At 30.7% G+C, this 21,649-nt stretch overlaps 1 protein-coding gene across 1 annotated transcript in view; it reads right to left on the bottom strand.

Annotated features, from left to right (window-relative positions):
• Positions 1–488: 488 nt before the first annotated feature.
• emc (Basic helix-loop-helix domain-containing extra-macrochaetae) overlaps positions 489–21,649 on the bottom strand; it is a 122,074-nt gene continuing 100,913 nt past the window's right edge. The window contains exon 3 of the transcript XR_010576248.1: positions 489–500. The gene's annotated coding sequence lies outside the window, so the exon portion shown is untranslated. The remainder of the gene's footprint in view (positions 501–21,649) is intronic.

Below are 21,649 nucleotides of genomic sequence, written 5' to 3'. Positions count from 1 at the left end.
GAATTAGAAACGAATTGCAATTCATTTTTACCAAATTCATTTGAATTAACTCAAATTTCATTCAATTCATTTTTTTGTGTGAATGATTCGTGAATTAATTCAAAAATGAGTGATTCATTTACAGCTCTGCTGTCTAATTCCACCTCTAATAACCTAGTGATTCATAAAAATATAATATTTTTTACCTCGTTTTAATAACCATCAAAAATAGTTAAAATTATCTCGCATACACAAATAAAATATTGAACAATTAAAACCTCAATTGCTAGACAATTAAGCAGAAAATGAAATAAATTTAATGCAATTTGAAAAGAATTAAAAATTATTTGAATTGTAGCTCTTTGTCTGTCTCTCCTTCCGTCTGTCCATTTGTTGTCTATAGTTTGAAATTGTTACAAACAAAAATGTTAAAGCGTTAAATACAGGCGATAAGTTTGAATTGGTAACAACTCAATTTTAAAGCTCATACAAAAGTACTAACAAATGTTGGCCTTTTAGTTAATGTTTACAAAAGCAATAACAACAGTTAAATATTTTATATACAAATGTATGCGAACAGAGTCAAAAATGTTAAATGGTTAAATAAACACGTCAATAGGTGTTTAATTACGTTTTTGTTTTTTGCGTTTCGTTGCTGGTTTTGTTGTATTTTGTGTTTTAAAAGTTAAAATAGAAAACATGAAAATAGAAAAAATCAAGTTGATAATATCTGGCTGAGATTTTTTGAATACAGATACAGGGTACTACGCAGAGTTAAATTAAATCAGACCTGTACCAGAAAATGTGTATTGAGGTTTTGAAACAATGAATTACTTAAAATTTCTTAACATATTTCCAGAATATTTAGGAGAAATACATCCCAAAATACGAGAATAAGGTTAAAGTAAGAACAGAAATATCGCTGAATATTTTAGCTGATGTCATGTACAACAATTGTTTATTTGTTTATAGCAAATCAGCATTTAAAAATCTAGTCATGAAAATGACACATTACATTTACAGCCACCACCACCGCCATCAACAGGCCAAACAATCCACCATAAAATGTCCGAATTCTCCAATGATCGTTTCTGAGCAACCTTAAAATTTTTCAAAAATACGCTGACAAATTGCCGCCAAAAAAACCAACTTTACAAAAAATTGGCTATAAGTTTGATTTGACTTGATTGTCGTCTGTTTGAAGCTGGCTGTCTATTTATTTTAGTGTTTTGAGTGTGTGCCTCGTTTTCAAATTCGGACAGGGAAATAAAGGAGTAAATTGTTGTAAAAAAAATACTTATCTGTAACCAGATTTGCTTGCTTTCCATTATCTTTTAATAATAATCTTCTCCTAGTGCCGACAGGAGTTTCCAGCATTATGCCACTATCTGAGTCGTCATGTTGGATGTTTAAAAATAATTTTAAATCGGTGGTCGTCACAAAGATAACTATGTTGAGAAATTTAAAAAAAAACATTAAAAGTAACTCTTCTCTATTAAAAACCAAAAAAGTGATTGATTAAATGTTTGTTCCTCATTTGTTCGTTTTCTTAAAATTTGGATATGGCTGCCGATCACAATTTGAAATTCATCTGGGTGTTCAAAATTGATGTAATTTATCAGATTTGTCTTCTGAGAAGTTCATTTAAATCACATCCTGATCACTGATCTGAACTGATCAGCACTTGGAGCCAAGTGTAAAGGTGGCTTTTTCGGATATTAGCAAAGTACTTGTAAACATATAATTATTTTCCATATCTGTCACCATATTCCCCATATACTTTTCAATGTTTATTGTTTGTTTATTTCGTTTTATGATCAATATGAAATCACCTAAAATGTGTCTACTCCACACAGCGATTCGCATGCGTGTCACGTTGAGGTAACAAACAAAAATTAAACTTGGCTTTTTACTGTTGATTGGCTGTTGAAACTGTTGAATTGGTTGGTGGGTTAGGCGAGACGATTTGATCAAAACTCAATCAAACGGTTGGCTAGTGCAAATACTATACATTCATAAGGATTTGAATATGGCTGCTAAGCTAAGCTCCATAATCCTAGGCAATTTCAAGTTTATTTTGTTTAGAAATTATTTTTTTTTTTTAGCTTTAAATAAATAATGAAATTGTTCAATTGTTTTGTATAGTTTTTCAGCTTTTGTTGTTTTGTTTAAATTCTATTGGCAATCAATAATTTGATAAATAAACAACAATAAAACTGTATCTAGAAAAAAATGGCCAATTTATCAGAATGTGAGACTTTAGTTTATGCGTTATATTGTTTAAACAAAAGTTCTATTTTTATGTTGTTAAGAATGTTTATTTTTTGAATACTCAATTATTTGTTGATTTATGGATTTATTAGAAAACTTCATTGATAATTTTTATTTTAAATAATTGTTTGTCTAACAATTTGTTAGCTTTTTTTCTTTGTGATCTCAAAAATTTAGTTTGGTGTTAGATAAATTAAAAATTGTTATCAAATTAGCTTGCATTATGAAATGTGAAAAATAAGTTGGCGTAAAACTTCTAGGAAATCTGATCTGCTTGGTAAATTATTATGGAAACAATTTGTTTAACACATTGTGAATTCATTCAGGCATACAACTTAACGTGATTTCGATTTGTTCTGTACAACTTTGTATTTTACACTATTCTATACAAAAATGTCTATATTAGACACTATTCTAAAGAACTAGAACTGAACTAGAACTGAACTAGAACTGAACTAGAATTGAACTAGAACTGAACTAGAACTGAACTAGAACTGAACTAGAACTGAACTAGGACTAGAACTGAACTGAACTGAACTAGAACTGAACTAGAACTGAACTAGAACTGAACTAGAACTGAACTAGGACTAGAACTGAACTAGAACTGAACTAGAACTGAACTAGAACTGAACTAGAACTGAACTAGAACTGAACTAGAACTGAACTAGAACTGAACTAGAACTGAACTAGAACTGAACTAGAACTGAACTAGAACTGAACTAGAACTGAACTAGAACTGAACTAGAACTGAACTAGAACTGAACTAGAACTGAACTAGAACTGAACTAGAACTGAACTAGAACTGAACTAGAACTGAACTAGAACTGAACTAGAACTGAACTAGAACTGAACTAGAACTGAACTAGAACTGAACTAGAACTGAACTAGAACTGAACTAGAACTGAACTAGAACTGAACTAGAACTGAACTAGAACTGAACTAGAACTGAACTAGAACTGAACTAGAACTGAACTAGAACTGAACTAGAACTGAACTAGAACTGAACTAGAACTGAACTAGAACTGAACTAGAACTGAACTAGAACTGAACTAGAACTGAACTAGAACTGAACTAGAACTGAACTAGAACTGAACTAGAACTGAACTAGAACTGAACTAGAACTGAACTAGAACTGAACTAGAACTGAACTAGAACTGAACTAGAACTGAACTAGAACTGAACTAGAACTGAACTAGAACTGAACTAGAACTGAACTAGAACTGAACTAGAACTGAACTAGAACTGAACTAGAACTGAACTAGAACTGAACTAGAACTGAACTAGAACTGAACTAGAACTGAACTAGAACTGAACTAGAACTGAACTAGAACTGAACTAGAACTGAACTAGAACTGAACTAGAACTGAACTAGAACTGAACTAGAACTGAACTAGAACTGAACTAGAAATGAACTAGAACTGAACTAATTTTATTATAAATTTTAAATTTTTTATGAAAAATATCAGACTGGTCGAAACTCCAATTATAACAACAAATATTGACAAGTTGTTAAAAGCAATTATAAAAAAATTCCAAACATAAGCATGTGTAATCTCTAAACACAAACAACACAGCAGGGCGACGTCAACCAAATGAACAATGATCTTTGATCAAGAATATCACAGTTTCATAAATATTAAAAAAAAAAACGCAAAAGACAAGACACTGAACAAAGTTTAAATGCAAATAATCGTAAAAATTGAAAAAAAAATTAAAATAAAATAAGAAATTATTGCACAGCTGTAACATTTATCATGTCAATTAAAAGAGCAGGAAAACACAAATCTCTTAAACACTTACGATTGTAAAAATTAAATAATTACAAACAACCCGTAGCAAACAGTTAAACAATTATATATTTAATAAAAACGGTTTATGTACCTAACTGCCTGTCCGTCCGTCTGTCTAATTCTCAAACATTATCGACATATCTTTAATTGTCTCATTAACATTTTTTACATGCAAATCGATTTCAGTTGATTCGCATTGAGTTGGGTTTTAGTGTCATAGAAAATCAATGTCTCTCTGTCTGGGCCTCTCCTTCTCTTTCTATCTTATTCGGCAAGTGTTATAGTTTTTTGAAAAAAAAACTATGTAACGCACTGTGAACTTAATTATTTTATTATTAGATTATGGTTTTTATTTATTTGTAATTACTCATATATAATATTTATTGTATTATTAATGTAATTAATGACAAATTAAATTTTCTTTATATGCAGCTGTCATGTTGCAATTAGAAAATAGAAAAAAATATATAGAAAATATAAATAAACAAGTCAAAGATTAATGTGAAACTGGAACGAATTGTTAAATACTCTACTAACTATAGAAAGGTTTAAAAGTTTTCCATGCAATTCAAAAGAGTTATTAGATTGAGGTATTCAATGCTATGCTAACACAAAAACATTCTTATTGAAACTTCATTCCATTGATGGAAACTTTTGTTATTGTTTGGTAAAAAAATAATAATCAAATAGTACTTTATTTTGTAATAATCAAATATTTTCACTGGAAAATACTATTATATCCACAAATTATTCTATAGAAAAAACTGTTATAGAATGAGTTTTCTATAAATAACTTTTATACATTAATTTTTATATAGAAAAATAGTTTTTTACACTATTTATCCAGCATAGAGAAATATTCTGTAGAAAAAACTGTTATACACAAATTTCTCTATAGTGAAAACTGTTATACACAAATGGTACTTTTCAACATTAAATAATAGCAAAATAAGTACGTGTCTGGTTTGCCATTGCAATGCATAAATAAGTCTCCTGGAACAGATGGCATACTAGCGCTGGTCTTAAAGCAGTGCTCTTCGACGTTATCTGTACCATTAGATAACCTTTTCAGCACTTCCTACCGTACCGGCTTATTTTCTGTGTGTTGGAAATGTCACGCAAATTCCTAAAAAGGGAGAGGCTAATAACCCCAAAAATTACCGTATAATAGCAATTTTTTTACACTTATGGAGAGTATTATATGTATATTTGGAGACCAACAATTTACTTAACCACCGCCAGTATGGCTTTCGTAAAGGAGGCTCTGCGGAAGACTTGCTATCCTTCATATCGGAAAAATTATGTTGTTTATTCACCGTTTTGGCGATATTAAAGTGGTGGTTCCAGATATTTCCAAGGCGTTCGATAGAGTGTGGCATGGTGAACTTTTATCAAAACTTATTGTTTTTGGTGTCAGTATTATCTTCTCTCGCATTATATCGAACTTTCTCAAAGATCGCAATATATGAGTTGTTATAGATGGTATCTCATCAAACGAGTTCAAGACAAGTTCAGGTTTACCGCAAGCCTCCCTTATTTCTCCTACTCTATTCCTTATATTTCAAAACGACATTCTACTTCAAACTTCTAAGCCTATCTATTCTTTTGGGGATGACAGCAACATTTGCCATTCATATTCATTCAGTTATAGGGCAAGCCAGTCGTTGATTGGGGTAATGAGGCTAAACATGAATGATTCCCTTAATCGGGACTATCTGACAATCTCTGAATGGGGTCGTTCCAATAGTATCGCTTTCAACGCTCATGCAGATATGGCGACTCATGTTGCTTTATCTGTATTTATGGGTTGTTTAAATATTGTGGAATACGATGCTTTTGATGTTTTGAGCATTAGAAAACAATGTGATGTCCGCTTGTTTAAGCACATTTTTCAAGTGTCGAAAGAGGCAATACAACTCCCATGTATGGGCTTAAAATTCTATTTTGGAGCTTCTCGACCGCGTACAGGAGAGGGCGAAGGTGATTATTGGTGAAATTAGGGTAACCAACTGTTTTGATTCGCTGGAGCATCAACGCAATATGGGCTACATATCACTGTTCTATTGGTACTACAATGGAATGTGTTCTGATGAAATTGGTGAACTTGTTCCTGATACCCTCAGATTTTTACGTAATACTGAGCTGTTTACGTACTGTCCATATGTGGAACAAATTTCCGGCTAAAGTGTTTCCTATCATTATACCCTACACCACCATAGTGGGGAGGGTATTATGCGTTTGTGCAGATGTGTGTAACGCCCAAAAATATTGGTCTAACACCCAATTTAAAGTATACCGATCGACTTAGAATCTGAGTCGATTAAACGATGTCCGTCCGGCTGGCTGGCTGTCCATGTAAACCTTGTGCGCAGAGTACAGGTCACAATTTTGAAGATATTTCGATAAAATTTGGTACATATAATTTTTTCGTCCCAAGGACGAAGCCTATTGAAACTGGCTGAAATCGGTCCATTATTTCACGTAGCCCCCATACAAATGACCTCTCGAAATTGGACTTTATCGGTCATAAATGTTTAATTTATATATGTATCTACACGAATTTCGCTCCAAATAAGTTTTATATATACAAAATTCATTTCACCAAATTTTGTTACGATCGGTCCATAATTAGTCATAGCTCTCATATAGACCCGCTTCCGAAAATCACTTTAACGTGCTTAAATCACTTAAAAATCTTGGTATATACACAAAATTCAACATAAATAACTTTCATATAGACATAAATCACACGACCTAATTTTATGGTGATCGGTCCATAATTGGTCATAGCTCCCATATAAGGCCCACTTCCGAAAATCACTCACGAATATAAATTATTGATATTTTAAAAGAAAAATATTTTTACTCATTTACTTGGTTTACGATCATACTTTCTTACTTGTTTTTAATGTAGAAAAGTTAAAATCGAATGTCCACAGACTTTCCTCCCTCAAATAACTTATTTTCCTAGTTCCAACATAATGCTTTGCATGAGTAAGGGTCATGCTGGTCCAAGAAGAAAAAAATAAAATGTATAATGGAAAATATTTATATAAGAGAAAAATTAATTTTCGTGTTCTAAAAAAAATATTTTTCCGTTTTTGTAACATAGAGAAAATAGTACCGAATTTACTACTAAATAATGATATAGTCTAAATTTTTCTCTAAAGCAATCAAGTAAAAAAGAGCCATGCCCCTCGTTGAGATCTCATGAATATCAAGACTAGATGCTAGTATAATTACTTGTGGATCAAATATGTTACATTCAGATATCCAATAAGGCCAGTCGGTCTGGTTTCCGATACCACAAATAGATTGTTCAACATGAATTTATTCAGAAATTGATGTCTTAATATGTGAGGAGCTGAAAAGGTGAAAACCCGTTTCCTTCGATCGACATGAGAACATAGGGAATTTTTTCCTCGTTAACTTGCATGTAACCATTTTGAGACATGCTTCTAAATATAGTGTCCAAAGATTTCATAAGTTTGCATTCAAAGAAGTGACATCCCTATTTGCAAATGTGTTGACTAACCCATTGTACTTACCACCGCCTATACAGTCCACAATGCCACAACCATTAAAATATATTTAATTGCTTTAAAACTGATTTCGCTGACTAAACAAAAATAAAAAAAGAGAGAAAAAACAATGGAAAAGTTAAAAAAAAAAACAAAAACAAGACTGAACTTATTATCAGACTTTAGAGTGGAAATCAAACACAATAATATCGCCTTAAACTACTTTTGACAGAAGATGAAAAACTAAGTCTGGCGCCAAAATAGTAAAACGGCAAAAAATTAAATATAATTTTTACAATAATCATGAAGTCAGTCAGTCATATACATTAAATTGCATTTACTACTTACATATATTTCTTTATACGTTCAGCAGATTTTCAACGGAAATATTATTGAAAAATAGCAAAAACAAAAACATCATTTAGTTAATTTGTAAACACAATAATTAGTGATAAGATTTGTAGGAATAAATATAAAAACAACAATTTATTTATACTTTTTTTTTTTTTGTTTATTTTAATGTAACGTAAGAAGAGTAAATATTTTTTTTTTTTTGAAATAATGAAGCCATCAACATCATCATACAGGCAAACAACGTCTGTCCATACTGGGGCTGTTATCAGGGTTACAGTCATACTCGTATATTTAAGTTTTTGTCATAATGTTGTTTTTAGCACACTTGCACTTTCAGCATCGCACAGGGGCACAGTGCGGCTAAAGCCAACTTTGTCCGGAGAAAAGTTGAAAAACAAATTTTTAGTTGGGGGTTTTTCGTCATTGGGTTGGTTAAATAAATGCTCTAGGAGATAAAAAAATGCCATTCATAATTTCAGTTTGAATGAGGCCTTCACACGAATGGCACACTACCTTAGGAAATATCGACTAGAAGGAGTTTCCGTTAAACAGGTGTCAAAGTTTTTGTAATCAAGCAAATCAAACGAAACAAAATGGACTCTACAGCTGAAAGTAAGTAAAATACGCAAAAGCAAAATCTGAATGTAAATTTCTAAATAGTAAATTTTATGAAAGTGATATGTAAGGACTATTATTATACCCTACACCACCATAGTGTGGAGGGTATTATGCGTTTGTGCAGATGTTTGTAACGCCCAAAAATATTAGTCTAACACCCACCTTAAAGTACCAATCGACTTAGAATCACTTTCTGAGTCGATTAAAAGATGTCCGTCCGTCTGGCTGGTTGGCTGGCTGTCCATGTAAACCTTGTGCGCAGAGTACAGGTCGCAATTTTGAAGATATTTCGATCAAATTTGGTACATAGGACGAAGCCTATTGAAACTGGCTGAAATCGGTCCATTATTTCACCTAGCCCCCATACAAATGTCCTCCCGAAATTGGATTTTATCGGTCATAAATGTTGAATTTATATATGTATCTCCACAAATTCCGCTCCAAATATGTTTTATATACACAAAATTCATGTCACCAAATTCTGTTACGATCGGTCCATAATTAGTCAAAGCTCCCATATAGACCCATATAATTTCATGGTGATCGGTGCATAATTGGTCATAGCCCCCATATAAGGCCCACTTCCAAAAATCACTCAAAAATATAAATTATTGCAATTTTAAAAGAAAAATGTTTTTGCTCTTTTACTTAGTGTAGGGTTGGGTTTGACCGACCATACTTCCTTACTTGGTAATTATGTTCCCTAAAAATATCAAAACAAAAACTTTCATTTCAAGAAAATTCATTTAATTTTTTTCGTATGGAATGACGCCATATTAGGTCGGCCATTTTGAATTTTCTGATAACGGATTAGTAATCAGCGACCCCAAAAACCCCTATATACAAATTTGTGGATCATTTTGTACCATTTTTGACTTTTGGCCGGACAAAGGTACCTTTGGCCGCACTGTGAGGGGGAAAGGCTTGGAAAATAAGTACTTACTAGATTCTTACCATTTTCTACAGATCTTGTCCTTTTATCATAGGCATAACGTTTGCAATATATCAACGTATTATCTATAATATATTTAATGAAAATTGAAAAAAAGTTTTTTTAAAATATCAACTTTTTAGGAGATTGTCCCACATTTTGGTCCATTCTTTTTGACCGATTTTTCCCAGTTTGCAATACCAAACATTTCCGATCAACAAAGAATATTTGACAATAATTTAATTCCCCTAAATCCTTCCCGGTTGGCCCTATAGTGTCTTCAATAGACAGACAGATGGACAGACGGACATGGCTATAAAAAGAACTTCCAAAGAAGCAAGAAATAAGTAGAATTTACAATAAGGCAGACTTAATTACTTATTTTCCACCAAAATTTACCACTGTACTTTGAGGGCGTATGAGTAACATATAATAAATTCTATTTGTCCCATAAGTAGTTGTGATTTCTTTACAAATACATTCCAATAGTTCACATTTTTTTCTTTAGATATTTTGCTGCTATCGTTGTTGCTTTCTTGTGTGGCATTTAATCTTAACAGCAGCAGTAGCAGCAGCAGTAATAAAATAAAAATAATGTTTATTTTATTTTTGTAAATTTTGTTGACTCAGCTGCCAAGTGATCTGTGTAGTGAGTGAGTGGCGTCATCATTTTCATTTTGTTATTGATGGTCAATTTGATTTTTGTTTTATGTTCAAATTTGAATTTTAAATGCCCTAAAGAAGACTGTCGATACAAAGGGGGGAGGGGGGTCTATCAGTAGTTGATGTTTTGGTTTGGTGGCAGGTGTTCGCAACTATGATAATCAATATTTAATTATTAGATTTTTTAAAATTACTTATACGAGGTTTATGCTAACAGTCTTTGAAACAGCTAAACACGCATTTTGATTTACTATTATCATGTTATTGTTATACTTCCTTAGATCTCATTTCAGATGAATTTAGTTTTAAGTTGTATTAAAGCTAAGATACTGACCCGAACAAGTGATCTTATCTATTATTTAGGGTCACCATTGGCTGTATGTCTAGTTATTTTAACATGTTTGTGTCCCAGACGGAAGTCAATTGACTCACTTAGTGACAATTATCTATTTAAAGTAATTCTACTGACAAGTAAAAAAATATTTTTAAAGTCCGGGGATTTCCTGTCAAGTGAACCAACTTTTGAAATCGATGTCATCCGATGAACCAAGGTTAGTTCTATTGGATAGTAATTCAGACTCAATTTTTCAACTAGATCGTTGAAGAACTCTCTAAGTTAGAGTGTGTCAAAATTTTGGCCAAACAGATGTTTTTTCTCATCCATGTAACTTATTACCTATTGTTCTTAGCAAAATTTATAGATAGCTATTTCTTCTATCTTTAGAAACAATTTTTTTTGGAAATTTTTTAAATTTTTTTTTCCGAAATCAAAAACTTTTTCGACTTTTTTTCAAAATGGGCTAACTAACTAACATTTTTTTTAAAAAATCAAATACAATTTTACTGCGACTTCCACAAGGTGCCTTTAAAGTTAAATAAAGAGTCTTCCAATATTGACTTCCGAACTTTGACAGATGATAGTAGGCATATTGTTGAAGCTACATCTTTCAAATTGGCAGTCAGTTTGTTTTGACAAATCTCCATGGACGGATATAGCGTTGAACAGCACGTGCAAATTATAAAATTGTTTTATCAAAATAGGTGTTCTGTTCGGGCAATGGTACACGCACTTCTCCCATTTTAAATAATTTTCAGCGATGAGTCCCATTTCTGGATGATAGAAATTCACATGGGATTCAAGAGCGTCCACTGCATACCGTAAAAATCACTGTTTTTTGTGGATTTTGTGCAGGTGGCGTCATCGATCCATATTTCGATAATTACCAAATTATTTTGGCCTGAATTGGATGATATAGACATCAACAACATGTGGTTTTAATGGGACGGCGCTACGTGCCACATAGCTCATACCACATTGGACATTCTGCACGAGCGATTTCAGGGCATGGTCATCTCATGTGAAGGTGATATGAATTGGCCATGTAGATCGTGCTATTTAACCCCTTAAGTCTTTTTCTTGTGGGGTTTTCTTAAGTCTCAGGTCCATCCGAATAAGCCACAAACTACACCCCTCAAAGCCAACAAAAACCAAACCATCGGTCAAATTGAGTCAGATTTATGCGTTACAGTCATTTCGGATGAGCGCAAACCAACATACATAATGGCATCGATATGTCATTAAAACGGATACAAAATTTCGACCATATGCGTTTGTGCATATTATGCGTTTGTGCAGATGTTTGTAACGCCAAAAATATTAGTCTAACACCAACCTTAAAGCATACCGATCGACTTAGAATCACTTTTTGAGTCGATTAAAGGATGTCCGTCCGTCTCACAGAGGGATGGCTTCATAAATTTTTTGGTCGCAGAGCGCTGAAATTTAGCACAGAGAATTATATGGGCCAAACTAAGAAATAAAATTTTATCAAAATCGACCACTCCCAACGCCCAACGCCCACTGCCCATACAGCCCAAATGGATTTTTTCGCATAAAATTTTTCCTATCCAAGTAAAAGTCCAGAAATTTGGTACATATATTTTCTGAAACAAAAGAAGAACGTATGCCGAGTTTCAATAAAATCGGCCATGCCCACCGCATACCGCCCATGCAATCCAAATGCAATACATTTTTGTATAAAAATTATAAGGAATGGTCGTAGAGCATTGAAATTTGCCACCGAGAATTATATGGACCACGCCCAACGCCCACTGCTCATACAATCCAAATAGATTTTTTCGCATAAAATTTTTCCAAAATTCAACATAGTTTCCTTTAATATAGACATAAATCACACGACCTAATTTCATGGTGATCGGTCCATAATTGGTTATAGCCCCCATTAATCGACTCAGAAAGTGTTTCTATGTCGATCGGTATACTTTAAGGTGGGTGTTAGACTAATATTTTTGGGCGTTACAAACATCTGCACAAACGCATTATATCCCCCCCACTATGGTGGTGTAGGGTATAAAAATAATATGGTGATTTTCCACGAAGAAAAATATAAAATTTTAATTAATGTAAAATTTTAACTGTTAAAGCTAACATAACAAAAATTTGGAAGTAATAGAGATCCAAATGTCTTTCAATCAATGGTATTATTACTTTTGCCATTTTTGACTTCCAAATAACGAAATTCCGAAAACGGGGAAAATGTGTTCCAAAAACTGATTTTTTTTAAAAGTGCCCACTGTGATGTAATAATAGTAAAAAAAATTCTACGTATTTAAGAAAGCTATTTTGGGTTATAAATAGATTTTTGGCGATTTTTTTTTTTAAATGTGAGACTAAATTTTAGATGCCACCCACCAGTCATACATTCCGCCTACGAAACTGATCAACTGTAGCTCAACATAAAAACACCTCAGCTCTAACCTTGAAACATTTTGTTACGATATCTCCAATAGTTCCCGAGAAACTGAATTATTTCCAAAAAAATAAAAATCATTTCTAAACCACTGTGCAACGTAGAAAATTTATTTATTTAAAGTTTATTCCAAAATCCAATTAAAATCCAAATTTAATAAAGATATTGCAATGTTTATTACTAATTTAATTAACTTTTTGATGATACCAAATACAAGTATCTCCTATCAGTAACATGATAACAGGGCGAATCACAAAATTTTGCATATATGAGATGATTAAATTAAGACCCTATAGACTTAAACTCAAAATCTTACTCCCCTGCTACACCTAAGTGAAATTTTAAGTGGATCCGATATCGGACAACAGTTATAGCCTTATTTTTAAAAATTAATGCTATAATTCTAGGAGGAAAAATATTTAATTAAAATTCTCTTTTTTCTTTAGAGCCAAGTAGGGTGTAGAGTGTATTTAAAACACTTTGACAAAACTTTTGAATTTGCGGTCATTCACTAACTGAGTAAATACCGCATTTAGTCACATACATCAACTGTAGTATTTAAACTGTAAAGTAAATAAACTTGTTGATTACGTCTTTAAATAAATTTTGGTTTTATTTTTGTTTAAATTAAAAACAAACTGCGTATTTTTCCCTTTCGTGTTTTAAAAATGACCGATTACCGATATTTGACTTACATTTTGTTTTTATTTTTTTCTTGAAGTAAAAGTATGTAGATAAGTGTGTAAATGTATGCAATTGCTAATATTTCATTTGCATTTTTGGTTTTTTCGCATATTTTTTTTACTTTAAAATGGGCTTGTGGGTTTCTGGAGAAACATTAATGATTAAATATAAAAAAGTTTTTTTTTTAAATAAATAAGTGTTTGTATGTGTGATTTTATGTGGTCAGTTAAATAAATAAAGTTTTTTTTGTTAATGTATTTTTTATTTATTTATACTGATGCCTCCTCTTCTTGTCGTTTGTTTATTGAAAAAAAAAATAATAAACTAAATGAGAAAATAAAATAAAAAATAAATAAACTTACGACGAAAAAAGTGTTAAATTTAACAATTACAATGTGGCGTGAATGAGTTGTTTGTTGGCAAAAATTAAATAAAAAACACACCTGTTTAAACTAAGGTGAGATTTTATTTTTTAATGAACATTTTTAAGTAAATATACTTAGACGTGTATGGTTTTTATTTATTTATTTATTTATTTTATTTATTCATTGCAAAATGTGAGAAAAACGAGAGTTGGTTTTATACTTTTTTTAGACAAAATCAATAGGTATGGAATTTATACAAATCGTTATATTAAGGAATTCCAATTGGTTGGAAGTCTTTAGATAGAATTTTCACGAGTGAGTATTATCTATGCCAGTAAAAATTGAGTTTATTTTCCAAACACTAAGAAAAATATATTGAAAAAGAGATGAGTGCAAGGGAATAAATTATGAAATTTAATAAAAGCTCTCTGTTTAGTGTAAGTGCATTGAAAACATGCTCAAGTTATATTCAGCTCCTTAGTCTTGGCCAGATAATACAGGTGGTGAGTCATATAGCTAGTCCTTAAAAAATAATTAAATTTTCGAAGTGACCACAGCTTGGTCTGCAATTTGTTGTAAAATTAAAATAAAACATTTTAACAGACTACTCTTCAGTTTATAAAGGGATACTAAGTGACAACTGAACCTCCAATAGACTACCTCTGATACCTTCTGAGGTACAGTACAACAATCAAGTATAAACTAACAACTCTCAAAACTACTTAGAGACACTAAAGTGATAATTGGCTACACTACAGATTACCTGGAATATATAAAGTAATTTATTAATGCGCCTTTTGTAATCAAGGCGATAATAGTTAGAAGAATGTTGTGTAGAAAAAAGCATTATTTTATAAACATTTATTTATTATTTACATATATAAGCATTAGGGTGGCCCTTAATAATCGAAAGTTGGATTTTGGCCATTCTCACCCTCCAGTTTTGTGAACATTAGTAAAAAAATCATCCTGAAAAAATTTTAGGTAAATAGGTTGGGGATAAGACGTGCAAGACCTCTGAAGTTTTGAAATGCATTTACAAAGGGGAAAAAATTAATTTTTTTCAGTTTTTGTAAAAATTTTGCCATTAAAAAATACTTTTGTAATTAAATTTAAAAGAATCGAAATGTGTACGTAATTGTCGTTCTAATGAGACATAAAAAACAGAAATCGGTCAAAAAATGTTAAAGTTATTAAAAATTCTCCAGGCCATTAAAGTGTCTCATGCCACTAGAACAAGAAATGTAGGAACAAAATTAACATATTTTGATAAATATTAAAATAAAAGCTCATTTTTACTTAAAATATATCCATATATACTTGTATATGAGTTTTTGTCTTCGTAGGATACCGTTAACCTATTCTTAGGTATGAACAAAAAAATAAAATTTTTTTAACGGCACACAGTGGGGTCAAATGCATCTTTTTTACGTGGGTAGCCCTTACACCAATCCGCATATTGTAACAAAATTTTAGAGATATAGGAGGGGGAAGTCAATTACCCACCATATAAAATAATTATTAACTGTGCTATATCTATAGAACTACATTAGTTATGCACACTAAATTTGCTGCGGGTAACTCTGAAAACAAACTACACGTTACGCCAAAATCGGACGATTATACGAGGGTGGAATCGGGTTCCCCCCATACAAATGAATTATTAATTCTCCTATATCTATAGAACTACATCAGTGAGACACACTAAATTTATGCATGTTATTGATAAAAAAAAACTACCATATTGTTTTAAGAAGATATCATTATATTACTAGTAATGGGAGGTTGAATAATAGAGATCTTTCCCAACTCCTGCCACTAAGAGACTTGCAAAGTTTAAATGCACTGCTTTGAAATTAATACAACACAATATTTGAAATGAGACAATATAAAAACTACAGATCTGAACCAAAGCCAAAGCCACTTTCATAAATAATTCAAATTTAAATTTAACCAAAACATATCAATAAATACCTGAACTTGATGGTTGCATAATTAGATTTGTTAATTTTATTAAATTACCTATCACAAATAGTATTTATTTGCGTAATTTTTTATTTTTTTTTTTATCAATTTTTTTGGTTTTTTTTTCACAATATGTAATTTCAACACGTGACTATAAAAATACCATTTAATATTTTACATTAATTTTTTGCCTGCTGATGTAGAATTTCGTTCTCTTTAAGCTGGCACTTTCAGTTTTCACGATACTTGAAATTTGTATTTTCAATTAATCCGCAAAATTAGTATGTTTGGCCCCTCTGTGCGGCAGTTTCAAAACTCCATTTTCAACTTTTTAAAAATTTTGTTAAACAAATTTCAGAATTTTTTGATCATCTCATTGGAATTTATTAAGAATAGAATAGGGAATAAAAATGTGAAAAAATTATGAAAATATCTCTTATAGTTTTTTTTTTCGAGAAAAACCAATTATTTGGCAATTTTTAGGCCAATGAGCTCTATTTCCTTACTCTTATGAATTTTAAGCCAAACTTATTCAGAATATTATAGTCCAGATAATTCTAAATATACACTGAAACCTCTACTAAAATCGGAAGACGTTAACCCTTAAATCGTGAAGGTCATAGGTAAAATTTTTCAATATTTGGAATTTCTCTTGGAAAGATTTCAAAATGTTCGAAATGTTGTATATTTTTGGGCCGATTTTAATGAAATTTAACAAAAATATAACATAAACTCTATGGTTTATATTAACAGTACAAGAATGGAAATTAACGTTTAATGGCACTTGGGGTTAAAATGACCCCAAACTTTTAAAATCATAATTTTTTTATGGTTTCAGAAGTTTGGGGTCATTTTAACACCAAGTGCTATATAGGGTTAATTTTAATTTTTCTGCTGTTTTTGTAAATACTAGGCTTTGTGTTATATTTTTGTTAAATTTCATCAAAATCGGCCCAAAAATATACAACATGTCGAACATTTCGAAATCTTTCCAAGAGAAATTCCAAATATTGAAAAATTTGACCTTTGACCTTCACGATTTAAGGGTTAATGTTTTCCGATTTTTTTATCTACAGATAATTCTTACAGATTACTTACATTTTTCAACGGCCAAAACTCTGTAACTTTTGAACCGATAGAGATATTTTAGAATTTTTTTGGTGGACAGATAACTTCTTGGATTTTTCTCCAGTTTTAATTTCATTAAAATCGGTTCAGCAGTTGTTGCGCAATTTAAGGTTAAAGTTGAACTTTTAATTTTTTATAGCATTTAGTATGAAAATGCAATTTTTTTTTTTTTTTTTGAATCAGCTATACTTATTAAAAAAGTTATCAGCAGATAAAAACAAGTTAGGAAGTATGTTCGGCCGAGCTCGACTATATAATACCCTACACTATAATTTATTTTCGTGAATGATTTTCGGAAGCGGGTCTTATATGGGAGCTATGACTAATTATGGACCTATCGCCATGAAATTAGGTCGTGTGATTTACGTCTATATTAATGTTATTTCTATTGAATTTTATGGTTATACCAACATTTTGAAGAGATTTATGCTCGTTAAAGTGATTTTCGGAAGCGGGTCTTATATGGGAGCTATGACTAATAATGGACCGATCATCATAAAATTAGGTGAAATTAATTCAGTTTATATAAAACTTATTTGGAGCAAAATTTGTGTAGATACATATATAAATTAACCATTTACGACCGATAAAGTATAACTACGGGAGAACATTTGTATGGGTGCTAGGTGAAATAGTGGACAGATTTCAGTAATTTTCAATAGACTATGTATGTACCAAATTTTATCGCAATATCTTCAAAATTGCGACTTGTACTTTGCGCCAGTCATATGAACAAATAAAATAAAAATAGAACAAAAATTTGGGAAAAATTTCATTCAAATGAAAAAAGTGTTCAACAAACAGGTCAACAAGTATATATAGGCTAAAAGAGGACACTTTTGACTTTCTCCTGGTTGAAAATTTTGTTTAACCCCTTTTGACCCTAAGCACTTTTACTCCACTGAATTTAAAATTTGGCTAAAATATAGTACCTGAGAAAAAAATGAATAACACATCAGGTATAAACGGTACAATGACAAATCATATCAGGTCTTAAAGACTATTATCCTACCAACATAACAAAAGAAAATTCATCCAAAATCTGTAATAGTTTGCGAGTAATGATAATTTACTTCTAATCAAATTTACAAAAATAACATTTTTATAAAATGACATAAAATATTTGAATTTAACAGCATGCCACGCACACAATTGACAATATTTTTATCTAATTTTTTGGCTACCTTAGTTTCAATGTGTTTACTATTGAATGGCATTAAAATTTTTGAAATCGGAGTTAACAAAAAGTTGGACTTTTGGCCAATGAAATTGAGATATGAGCCACCGTGCGGCACTATAGATTACTTAGAGACACTAAAGTGACAATTGACTTCACTCTAGATTATCTGGGATGTATAAAATAACCAAATGACTTATATATGCATTAAATAAAAAAAATATAAATTGGAATCAATCAATTAACAAGACCTTACTGAAAATTACTGTTTAAAAGAAATACCTTGACTACTTGCTATATTCTGAATCATATCTGCAACTATTTGTCATCGCTTTTGCCTATGTGAGTCTATAAATTTAACTCTCCATATGCAAATCAAATTTCATATTAAAAAGTTATTTATGTTCATAGTCGTGTATAAAATCTTGAAAATATTTAACAACTTTATTTTTCACATCACTTTTAATTTCTGCAACAATCAATCATCCGACACAACACACCAACAAACAACATTCAATCATGCTGAAAAACAGAAATTTAGAAATAAAAAAAATCTGAGAAATGAAATAAAAAACAAAACAACAAGATAAATTAATGGGGGCCTAAGCATAAATCTCAAATTAAAAGGCCAATTTGAGACAAAACGAACAAAACTTTTAAGCAGTTGATAGGGGGCACACATACAATACAATATCTACTCCTAAACTACATGACATTCGAGTACCATAGTGCAAAAAAAAATAAACACAAAGGAAATGCCCACATTATAAAAACTGCTCATAAAGGTAAATTGTAATACATCGCAACAACTATCCAACTATTCCTACCTATGTCATGTATCGTTTCACATTTTTAGTGTGTACTCGAATGACTGTTAAAGGTATTTAAGACAATCTATATGCATCAATGGATGACTGCCTGCCACACGCTGCAGGCTGCACACATACACACCCTGTTTTCTCTGGGCTTGATGGAAACTATAGTTGACCTAAACTTTTTTTGTGATTTGATTTGATTTTCTTTACATTTAAACTCCGAATGGTCGTCGGCGTGTACATACAATACATGACAATAACGACGATGGCGATGACGACAACGCACCTTTAAACGCCCACGTGCCAAATTAAGAAAAAAAATCTTATTAGACTCCAAAAAAAAAAATATTAAAAAAACAAACAAAAGAAAAGCAACAACCCAACAAATGTCCCCAGAAATAATTGAATAAGTATTTAGAGTACATGTTTATGAGTGTCTCCATTACACATGCAGTTACCAGGCTTGGGCGGTAATGATTACATTGTGTAATATATTACTGGTACATTACCATTACCTTGTAATTGTAATTGGATTTTTGCAATTACAATTACTTGTAATGTGTAATTGACCAATAGCACATTACAATTACATGTAATTGTAATTGAATTTTTCAATTACAATTACAAGTAATTATAATTGCAAAATTTTACATTACAATTACATGTAATTGTAATTGAAAAATGTCAATTACAATTACAAAATTAAGTAAAAGTAATAGTAATATGACTAAAACTATGTAATGATTACTTTCAAAGTATTTATTATTAAAAAAATATAAAATTACAGAAGTTACCTATTACTTATTTTTATAGTGTGCAGTAGAATGCCGAAGACCAGTATATTATACATACATATCTACTGATGCATACTCGATTAATTAAATTAGTCTTCAGTTTCCCAACAAAGATTGAAAATCTTTATATAAGTATAGTTTGTAAACAATAATTTTTAAATTTTTTCGAAGTACATATGTATATGGATTTTTAGCAACTTCGAATTCTCTGAAATTCAAAGTATACATTCTACTCATTTCAAGACGTATTAACTCGAAACTCCAACTTCATATCATTTTATATCCCTCTAAATTAAAACATTTACTTCTCAGAACTAACATATTGACCATTTTTGAAATATGACTATTGAACAAAATTAACAAACTATTTTTAAAACGAAATAAATTTGTAAGTTATGATTTACATTTAAAAACAAGTAAGAGTACTATATTCGGCCGTGCCGAGTCTGAAATACCCTCCACCGAAATATGATGAGAATTATAGAATTTACATTGGTATAAAGATCCTATTATGTATGAGGATTGAGAAAATGTCATTGAAATACTATTAAATAAATATATGAAATAATATAACAATTGTTAAAAATACTATTTTGCGCAGAAGTTATTTAATTTTGAATGTAAAATAATTATATATAATTCAAGTGAAGTATCCGATTATAAAAAAGGGTATACAAATATATTTAGACATAGTTCAAAATTTTGCATACGGAAATTTTAATATACATATATTCGCGTTTAATGAATTTTCCAGATATGAGCCTTATATACGTGCAATATATAATTATGAACCCATAGTCTCAAAATCAAATAGTATGATTTCTGTCTACTTGAAACTGATTTCTGTTAAATTTTTTATCGATATAAATGTGCGTTAATGTATTTTTGGGTTGAGGGTCATATGTGGGGCTATGACCTAATTGGTTTAGTAAGAATCTATTTTGGAGATTTGTGAAGGTTAATGAGTTTTCCGGAAATGTTTCTCATGCGAAGGCTATGACGATAATTTATCTTCATAAAATTGAGTACAGTGATTTTTATATATATTGAATTTTTTTGTTTCGAATTTCAACTTGATAACTATATTTGTAAGAAATTTATTACGATCTTATTCGGGAGTTGACCTTATATGGGAGGTATAGCCAAATATGGACTATATTCACAAAATCCTGTAGTATGATTTGCAAATATAAATTACGGATAGGTATGGAATTTTTGTTCAATATTAATATTTTTTAGATATTTATGCAGGTCCTTAAGAATCGAAAATTTTACATTTTTTAATTCTTTATGCAATTATTTTATATCTTTGACGAAATAATATTTTTAAAAATAGTATCAAAGTTTTTAAAAATATGTTTAAATGAGCTTTAAAAAAACATATTTCATTAAGACCGTTAAAGAAACCTGAAACCGGTCGAGTTTACAAAGATGAAAAAAACTTTAAACCGGTTTAATATTTATAAATGTAATTGAATTTAAAGTAATTAAATTACTTTTTAATAAATTACATATGCTTTTTCTGTCAATTACAATTACTGGTAATTGTAATTGCCATTTTTCAATTACAATTACTGTTAATTGTAATAGAATTTTTCAAATTACAATTACATGTAATTGTAATTGAAAAATCGCAATTACAATTACCAGTAATTGTAATCATAATTCTTCAATTACAATTACATGTAATTGTAATTTGAAATTATCAATTGCAATTACACCTAAAGTAATTTAATGGAAAATGTAATTGGTATCGCCCAAGCCTGGCAGTTACATCCCAGCAGTTCTGGGTGATTATCCCAAATTAGTTATTTTAACATTAA

Source organism: Calliphora vicina, chromosome 3 (assembly GCF_958450345.1).
Source record: "Calliphora vicina chromosome 3, idCalVici1.1, whole genome shotgun sequence".
Classification (NCBI taxonomy): domain Eukaryota; kingdom Metazoa; phylum Arthropoda; class Insecta; order Diptera; family Calliphoridae; genus Calliphora; species Calliphora vicina.
Note: the sequence above shows the minus strand (reverse complement) of the source record. Positions and strands in the feature narration are given on the sequence as shown.